Here is an 11,107-nt window from a genome sequence, read left to right on the forward strand (position 1 = left end):
CGCTGTTTCTAACTCTTCTATTCTTTTCTTCATCTCCTCAATATTGCTCAAACTTGCCCTCAATTCTATCGCAGAGTTTCGATTTCGATACTGACGAAGGGATCTTTCCAACTCGGTCACCCTGTCCTTTAGCTCACTTTTTCCTTTTGGCTCTCTGACAAATTTTTCTCTAAAGCCTCATTTCGTGTCTGAACCTCTTGAAATTTATATTCCCATCTATCGACTTTGTCCTTTTCTTCTCGAATTTCTGCTCACCATTGTTTTGAAGTTTTTCCCAGCCCAGCAGTTCATATTGACAGGCGCAACTTTTTATAATCTGCCTTCAAACTATCCAACTCCTCATCAACCTTGTTTTTCCCTTTTCTTAATTTCTCAGTTTCGAGCTTTTGAACATCTATGTCTAATCTTAAGTTTATCTTCTCTTCCTCCATTTGTTCTATCTTCTTTTCTAACTCCGCATTTCTTCTTTCAAAATCTTGTCTTATGATTTCCAACTCTGAAGGGACGACCCGCAAAGATTCCTCTATTGATTGGCTGCTTTCCTGACTTATTTTGGGTATATTATTGTTGATTCTCCTAACCCACCATTCATTATACTCAGAAGTTGTCATCGAACCCACAACTAACCTCTTCATTCGGTGAGTCTTTTTGCATGCATTAGACATCTCTTGAATCTTCTTTCTATAACCATCATCTCTGTACGAAAATCCACAATCAGCTATCCCTTTGGTCGCAGGTATAAATTGCCTTGACCTATACTGCTTTAGCACCAATAATGGGGCATATCCAACAGCTCCCTAAATTCCAAGCAGTGGAACCCAATCGAAATTACCACACCTATACAGGATCTCATTTGGAAGCAACCAAGGAGCTCTCCACTCGATGTCCTCTTCTTAAAGATTCTGAAGAATTCCCATCCACTTTTCTTCTGAAATATCGTCTCTCCTCAGTGTGGCTACAATCTCCTTTAGTGGCGAATAATTTTTGGAGAAAACCCAGTACGAAACCCTATCAACCTTCCAAAAGTGACTGTGAAACCATGCGAGTAGGAGCTGTGCACATCTAATGAATCTACCCTCTCCCATTTTCCAGCATGCACTCAATGACCTGAAAGTTTCTGCCAAAATTACCGAAATTAGGGTAACCCTCTTATCAAGCCGGTCGAATAAATCGGTGACTGCTTCATCAACATGCCCCAAGGCTTTGGGGAAAATAACCCAGCCATATATACTTCAAGCAAAGACATCTAACCTCTTCCTTATGTCTGAGTGCATTAGAATTGCATCTTTCAAACTTCTCCAAGGAATGCACTTACTATCCCCCTTTTGCTTAATTCGTGCAGCAACCCACTGCTCACTCATCCCTGTTATACTCATCAGCTTCTTCGAAAAGGTTGGCACATTTATCGCTCTCGAGTAGACCTTGTCCACTTGAAACTTCGAACATTGGAGTAAAGCCACATATTCTTCTATCGTAGGCACCAAATTGACCTTCCCAAATGTGAAGCAACTGTAAGCAGGATTCCAAAACTGGGCTCGGGCTCGAAACAAATGCTTGTCTATCTTCACATCAAGCAAATAAGGCAAATCCCCATAATTATTATAAAATAACTGTCTAACCTCGTCATTCCACTGATCCCAGAATTCCTTCAACTCTTGCAAATTGTTTTGAGTTACATTAATGCGAGTAAAATCCCACAATTCTGATATATGTCCGTCAGCCGAACTATCACCTTTCTCTTACTGTGTCGTTTCAGACCAAGTTCGGACAGCCGCATTATCCTCCACTTTATCAAGAAACCCTTTTTCCATGATAAGCTTTCTATCTAGCAACTGAATATGAATCGACGCCTTTTATAATGAAATGAAATGCCATGTCATGCAATCAAAATAAAACACAAAAAGTCATTATCATATAAAAACATAAAATATAATCAAGAATTAGTAAAACACCTAATTGGATATCTACTAGGTTTCAGTATAGTTCTACCTAAGGTGGATTCCTAAGGGTCACTATATGAAGTTCGACTTCTAAGGCAAAGGTACCCGAACCAGTAGATTCCTCGATTTTCACCCATTATAAGCTCATATAGATCAAGTTCGATTCAGGGGAATACATTTTCCCTATGACTATACGGAGATGAAAATCTCACGAAAGCATAGGTACCAATGTACTCCGAAAGCGATCCACTATCCTATACGGAGGTGAAAACCTCACGAAGAAATAGTTTCTCACTCTCACTTAGAAGGGTAAAATCATTCAACTCATGTAATGTGTAACGCCAACAATACTTAAATCAATTAAGCAAGAAAATAATGAATGCAAAAGGATATCATGAATTTTTTTTAAATTTATTTTTTCGACCATAAGACAAAAATTAATCAACTTTGTGGCTCGACTCTCTTATTTTTTTTAAAAAAGTCCTCAACGGAGTCGCCAAGCTGTCGAAATCATTTTTATTTTTGGGAAAAAAACAAAAATTAGTTATCGATAAAAATTGGAGTTGCCACCAATCCTTTATTAAGGTGTGATTGGATCACCTAAAACGACTTTAGTCTACGAGTTTTTTAGAAAAACATGTTCGGGAGTTAGTTACGTTCGACGAAGGATTAGCACCCTCGTAACGCCCAAAAATTGGTACCAAATTGATTAGTTAATGTCTTAATGTCGAGAGTTGAAAAATACGATCCTTAAATTAGATTAAGTTATTTATTGAGACTCTCTCATTTTAAAAAAGAAAACGTCACACCCAATGCGTTAGGGCACGACATTTTATTTCTTCAAGATGAGTTTGTCCAAAAGACTCGTGTAATAAAATTTAAAAGAATATTCAATTGTTTAGAATTTATGAAGAAATCACAGCCCAATACGTTAGAGCACAATTTCTCAAACATCCTAATCATTGAACCTTTCCTTTATTAATTTTTAAAAAAATCCTTGTCTCGAGAAATCAACACGTCACATCCAATGCATTAGGACACAACATATTGAATTCCCGACAATAAGCTTTTCATTTTATTTTTCATTAAATAGCAATTCTCGATTGTTAGATTTAACGAAGAAAATTAGAATCCAATATGTTAGGGCTCAATTTTCTTGAAAATCCTAAATACGAGTATTATCTCTATTTTGAAAATTTTCTATTTTTAAATTCGAGTAAAAAGATGATGTAATGTTATATTGAATGTATTTATAAATGTCGCAATAACAAATACAACAATTATGTAGAAATACTATAAATAGTAAATAATTAAAATAAAAAAATAAACAATGACAATGTAAAAATATCAAATAAATGAGAAAAATAAAAAAACTATTCTTTTAAAATATAAATGAAGACATAAATCAATAAAATGAATGAAATAAACAAAAATATAAAAAAAGAAGGTACATAATATGTACATTGAAATTATGAAGAATAAAAGACGTAAACATAACTTACACATAAAATTTTGGGTTATAAAGTGATATATATATATATATATATAATACATAATACATTTATGAAAACAAAGAAAAAATATAAATATATACATATATACATAAATTAGAAAATGTGTTAAAAATATAAGTAGGTAGTTAAACATTTTCAAAATAAATAAAAAACATAGATATATACGCATATATATAAATATAAAAGAATATTCATTAAAAAATGTATACATGTACATATAATATATATATATAGATTTAAAATAATTAAATAATATCTACATTATCAAAATTAATTAAATAAAAATATGTGTATATATATAAATATGCGAAAAATATTAGTTTGAAAAAAATATAAATATGTACATAAAAAATAAATATACATATATATATAGATAAAATAATAATAATTACATATGAAAAATGTAAAAATAAAAATAATAATTACATTATTAAAATTAATTAATTTTAAGAAAAATATAAAAAAGGACTAAATTGAACTGCAAATAAAAAATCTAGGGTAAATCCGCAAATAAATAAAGCCCAAAGGATTGAACGCGCGAATAATCATGGAGGGACTGGAAGGGCAATTTTCCCTTTTCCTCTAAACGACGCCATTCAAAGAGGACCAAATTGAGACTGGAAATAAATTTAAGGCGAAATTAAAAAATTAACAAAAAAATGAATTGTAAAAATATTAAAAGGTGGAGGGGCAAAAAGCGTAATTTACCCCTCCGCTAAAAAACACGCAAATCCTAGGCCGGGTCGGGTCAGTTTCGGGTCGATCCGGGCCTTAAACGGTGCCGTTTCAATTGGCTATTTAAGCCAAAATTATTTAAAAAAAATTCATTTGTTCATTCCTTAAAGAAAATAGAAAACCCTTCAAAAAAAAAGCTCTCCCCCCCGATCGTCCAAGACCGGCCGATCGTCACCACCATGCACAAGACTGCTTGCTGTGTGGCCGGAAAGGAGAAAATCTCCTATTCGGCCCTCTCGACCCTTCCAAGCCCAGATCTGGGTTCAAACTCCTCGAAAAATGGCAGAAAATACCCCAAGAGCCCGAGGAACCCTTCGGCTTCCTATCGTCCCAACGTCATTCCAAAAATAAAAGAAAGGTTGTTTTTTTTCTTTTTTATTTGTTTTATTTGTAAGTAGATAAAAAAATAATAAAAACAGTAGATGAAAATGGTGAATATCAACCTTTTGATCGATGTTTGCTCTCAATATTGAACTCCCTGTTTTTTGCGAAAATAATAGCTTCGCCTTTATTGATCTCTCTTTTTCTTTATTTACAGTGTTTCAATGGCTTTTTTATAGCCATCATAATAAAAATAAAGGAACAAATCTCTTCTTATTTGATTCGAGATCTTTGATTTTGTTTCCTTTTTTGTTGTTTCTTGCTGTACAGGTGAAATGAGGATGCGACTCTTGCGGATGGCCTGGTTGCGGCGCGAGTTCTCCCCAGAAACCCTAGGGTTTCTGTCACTGTTTTGGGCCACTAGATTTGGGCCTCTATATTTCGGGTTTGGGCCATATAGGCCTGTTGTAGTTTGGGCCTTTTAGACCCGGGCCAAAATCGGGTATTACATTTTTAATTTTTTTTATAAAAAAATAGATTACGACATCATCATGCCACATGTCACAACCTAAGAGTGTCATGTGTCATATATTTAACACTATTCCAAAAAAGGTATCAAAACTGTTGACGGGATAAAAATTCGAGTATCAACTTGGGAGAAGTTGTCAAGTTCTTGGGGCTAAATGCATATTGGGCCTTATAATTATAATTAAATAAAAACACATATAATATATAATATTATATATTTTTAGTTCCACATAATATATCATTTATATTTAATTATATGTGTTTGAGGATCAAATTTATAGAATGTGTAAGTATTGAAGACTAAATGTGTTATTATACTAGTTAGAAAAAGACATTATCATTTTCGTTAATCACTTAATGGAGAGTGACCAAAATAGAAATGATCAAAAATTCGAGTGACCAAAATAAAAATGTTCTAGATTTAAAATTTTCATAATTGGATGACCATAGTTTACCCTAAAATTTAAATCTTTTAATTTAATAAAATTTGATATCTCTATCTTTATTTTTATAATAATATTATTAAGTTCAAATCAATATTATTAAATAACGATAAGGTGGAGTAACTGAGGCATTATTAATTTGAAACTATTGTAAATATATTGATAAATGGATGTCCATAACCCCCAAAATTCATTATCTTGTAACCTCTAAATCATTTATAGGGTATCTTAATGTTGGTCCTTAATGCTTTGTAACTTATTGTGGTGCCCCAAACTCAACCGGGTCAGTTCGACCAAAATTTAAGACATTACGTTAGTCATTGGTGTGACCCGAACCAGAACCGACATACTCCCATGCGATTTACTAACATTAATATTAATTAAGATATCAACAGAGGAATTAAACATGTTTGCATGCTTATTTAACAAGCATTCATTCCTTTAGCACACGTAGGAGTAAAATCGTCATTTCATGCTTATCATATTAGTATCATATATATATTATTAAACTAACGACATGTATCAATCTTAGAACACTTAATTAGACCCTTGTCAAAACAATCATCTTAGTCCGATTATAAAATCTCAATTAATTTTAGAATCAATTAATTAGAGACTAATTTTGTAAAAATGTCAAAATATTGAGAATTATGCGAAATATAAAATTTATTGCATTTATATGAAATTGAACATTTAAAACATAAGCATTAAAACTTTCAAACCTTTTCGAAAACATCCCAACCTCCAAAAATCCAAATTCAACATGATAAATTTGCCATTCATGCTTTTCAAAGATATTTAAATCGTCAAAACATACCTATAACACCTATAAGCCATAGCCATCACTGCAATAGGTTTACGAAGCATTACCGAAACTTATAGATCAAATACAATTATTTCATATCATTTAACATCCATATCAGAAATCAATCATGTTCAATCATTTTGTCCCTTACATGAGCCCTCGAGACCCAAAATATGCATTGGAAACAAGTCGGGACTAAACTGAGTACTCAAAAATTTTTTTCGCAAAATCTCAAAATTTTTCCAAGGTGCAGAGGACACATGCCTGTGTGGTCAGGCCATGTGGGCATTTGAAATATGGGCACACGGCTGTGTCCCAGCCCATGTCTATGCCCGTGTAACTTACTGACTTGGGTTACACGACCAAGTGACACACCCATGTACTATGCCATGTGAGCAATTTGACTTGCATTAATTAGGTGCAAGGGTCACACAGCCAAGCCACACGCCTGTGTGCTAGGCCGTGTAGATAATTTTGAGCATTCTGTTTCTCAATTTTTAAGATGCAAGAGACATATGGCCAGATCACATGCCCATGTGCTAGGTCGTGTGTCACGCACTGCTAAGACACACACCCGTGTCTTTGCCTGTGTGGACGAAAATAGGCCATTTCCAAGGCCACTTTCCTCACCGAAATTTTCGTCCCCCTACATAAACACTTTAACACATTCACAAGGCAATACCAATCATTCAAATCAAGCTAAAACCAAGTTTAGTACATATTATAACATCCCATATATCCAAGTATTCAATTTCCCCTAATTAAACCAATTCACATACATGCATATCTTACCAATTATACTAACTCAAATCAATTACTAATAAGCCTATATAATTTCCATCATTTAACCAAATCAAAGACTCATCAAACACATTACGACCATATATAAACACAACAAAATATGTCATTCACAAGCCACTCCAATGGCTAGTTACAACCAAACATTTACATTGTCATCATTAGTCATATTTAGCCTATACATGTCATTATAACCAAAATTAGTTTGCATTTATATACTAAAAAGTTTGAGGGATAATGTGATGTGGCTCTGACCAGGTTCCAACCTTTACGAGCCTCCGAGTACTATAAAATAAGGAAATAAAATAGAGTAATCATTTAATGCTTAGTAAGTTCGTATAACAGGAAATTTACTTACCAATCTTTCTCATTTAAATAAACATACAAAATGCATCCAAGCAATTTGGCTAATAGCTTAAACACACAACTTCATCAAGCATGTTAATCATTTATTTGACATGAATATCAAGAATTATGTATGAGCTCATCAATAACAAATTTCCATGTATTTCGTGTATATACAGATAACGTTTCAATTTGAATTCATATATTTTCTCATATCAGGATTTTTCCCGTTGAATCATTTAAAATATCGATGGATACCCGGGTAGTAGAAACGAAGTGTACAAATCTATAATCTGTCAATTCATATTTGGGAATGCTCACACGAGTACATAAACAAGAAACTCTTGTGAGCCATATAACGGGAAGCTCATTTGAGCCATGTAACGGGAAGCTCATACGAGCCAATAACAGGAAGGTTCAAGCGAGCCAATATCGGGAATCTCTAGAGAGCCATTAATCGGGAAGCTCACAAAGGGCCTTTAATCGAGAAGCTCACGAAGAGTCATATATCAAGATGCTCATAAGAGCTACGATGTGTACACAACACATGTAGGATCACAACCAAATCGGAATGCTCCGAAGAGCTATTAACGGGAAGCTCACAAGAACCATATAACGGGAAGCTCGTGAGAGCTAATAATGGGATGCTCTTTCGAGCGGTGGTGTGTCCCAACACATGCAGAACCACAACCAATTCGGGAACCCTGTATCCATCGTATTTCACTTATTCAAATGGGACTTAATATTTGTTGATCATTTTTGGACATGTGATCAATTTCATATACATGGCAATTACACAATTCACATACACAACATTCCATTCAATCATATAAATATACAATTTAGTTACACGAACTTACCTCGACAATGTTCGTGTATGCAAAATCTACTAATTCGACACTTTTTCTTTTCCTCGATCTAACTCCGTATTTAGTCTATCCAGATCTATACAAATGAATTAACATAAATTTAATACAATTTAAATTCAATTCAATCCAATTCACATCTTAGGCATAATTATCATTTTTTCCTATACTTTTAATTAATTTCAATTTCGTCCCTAGGCTCGGAAAATGAAATTCATGCAATTTAATCCTTATTCCAAGCCTAATCGATTTTTACCTATAACAATAATAGTCCATGTATTTTACAAAATTAGAATTTTTCCATGAATTTTACATCTTTTCAATTTGGTCCCTAAATCACAATTTTAATTAAAATTTCCTTTACAAAAGTTGTTTATCTATCAACAACCTTTCCATTTCTACCATAAAACTTCATAATTCATGCATACTTAACCATGGAAAAACTTTAATACCTTAATAACTTTGCAAATTAATCCCGAGATAACTAGATTAGGTTATTACGATCTCGAAAATATAAAAATTACTAAAAAGAGAAATATTACTCACCTAATTAAGCCAAGTAAGATTATCTTTCTTCAAGCTTCAAATTAGGGTTTCCATGTCTTAGTTTTTAGGAAAGATGATAATATGATGATATTTTATGTTATTTTATTGTTTATCATCTTTTCATCTTTTTCTTTCCAATTTAGTCATTTTCTTTATTAGATTTTCTCATGATGACTAATCATACTTATCTACTAACTCCACTAATTGGTCTATTTATCATATAAGGACCTCAAATTTTGAATTCCATAGCTATTTGATACCTATAGCTACCAGAACTCAACTTTTACATTTTATGCAATTTGATCCTTTCCATCTAATTAGACATGTAATTGGGAAAATTTTCTTAACAAAATTTTCATACAACATTCCTATCATAATGCAGTCTATGCAATAATATTAAAATAATTTTCCTTCTGGACTCGGATTTGTGGTCCCGAAACCACTATTCTGATTTCACTGAAAACGGGCTGTTACAACTCTCCCCCCTTGAAAAATTTTCGTCCTAAAAAATCTTACCAGTAAAGAGGTTTGGATATTGCTTTCTCGTTGTTTCCTCCAGTTCCCAGGTAGCCTCTTCAATTCCATGTTGTTTCTAGAGAACTTTTACTAAAGCTACCTTTTTATTTCTTAATTCTTTGGTCTTACGTGCCAGAATTTTAATCGGTTCCTCACTGTAAGTCATGTCAGGCTGAATCATGACTTCTGTCGGAGAGATGACATGTGAAGGATCTGACTGATATCGTCGTAACATAGACGCATGGAAAACATTGTGAATTATGTCAAGCTCTAGGGGTAATGTCAATCGGTATGCAACAGGTCTGATCCTTTCAGTGATTTCATATGGTCCGATAAAACGTGGACTCAGTTTTCCTTTACGGCCAAATCGAAGAACTTTCTTCCAAGGCAATACTTTCAAGAATACCTAGTCGCCAATTTGGAATTCTATTTCTTTTAGTTTAACATCTGCATAGGATTTCTAACGATCAAAAGCTGCTTTCAAACTATCTCAGATCACCTTCACATTTTCTTCAATTTCACGAATCAGATCAAATCCATGTATCTTTTTCTCACTGAGCTCAGTCTAATACAACGGAGTTCTACATTTACGACCATATAGAGCTTCGTACGGTGCCATTTTAATACTTGACTGATAGATATTATTATATGCAAATTCGACTAATGGTAAATATTTTTCCCAATTGCCTTCGAATTCCAATACACAGCACCAAAACATATCTTCAAGAATTTGAATCACACGCTCAGATTGGCCATCAGTCTGGGGGTGAAATGTGGTACTAAAATGCAACCACGTACCCAGAGCTTCCTGTAGCTTTTCCCATAATCGGGATGTAAACCACAGATCTCTATCAGAAATAATAGAAACTAGTAATCTGACAATCTCAGAAACATATAATTCAGCCAATCTGTCTAGGGAGAAATCCATACGTACCGGAATAAAGTGTGCAGACTTTATTAAAACGGTTGATGATTACCCAAATGACATCTTTCTTTTTTGGAGATAAGGGTAACCCTGATACAAAGTCCATAGTAACTCTTTCCCATTTCCATTTCTGTAATAGCCTGATTTTGGGCCTAGTCGAGATAGTAGTTTCGGGACCACAAATTCGACGTGAGAAAATTTATTTTATTATATTTTTATGATCGTTAATTTCACGAAATTATTTCGTGAAAATCTCGTTTGAAAATTTTGACGTATGGGCACTCAATTTAGTCAAAAGGACTAAATGCGTTAAGTGCGAAAGTTGTGTTCTATTAGCTAAATGTGTTAATTAGCTATAGAGCTTAAAATTTGAGGTCCTTATTGAGTAATTAGACCATTAAAAGAGAAAGTGGATGCACATGGAGTGTAATTATGATGTTGGATGTGTTAGGTTGGCATTAGGTTATTATATGATAAAATAAACAAAAAGGAATAAAAATATCATTTTTATTTCTTTGCTCAGCTTCTCCCACAGCTTTTCACCAAGAGAATAGTCATTGGAGAACTTAAATTTTCAGCAAACTTAAACCCTTGCATGTAAGTGAAATTTATGTTTGTTTTTGTTGATTTATATGTTTTTGGAACCCTTGAAGCTTAAATAGGGGACTAATTTGCAAGATGATTGAAAGGCTAGGGTTTTGGGCCATGAAAGCATGATAGTTGATTGTGAATTTTAATGGATGAAAATGAAACCTTGTTGTGTGTTGAACATTTCTTGTTAAGTGATTTTTGTTGTAAAATGCTATTAGGGGTTAATTTGTAAAG

This window comes from Gossypium raimondii, chromosome 13 (genome assembly GCF_025698545.1).
Source record: "Gossypium raimondii isolate GPD5lz chromosome 13, ASM2569854v1, whole genome shotgun sequence".
NCBI lineage: Eukaryota > Viridiplantae > Streptophyta > Magnoliopsida > Malvales > Malvaceae > Gossypium > Gossypium raimondii.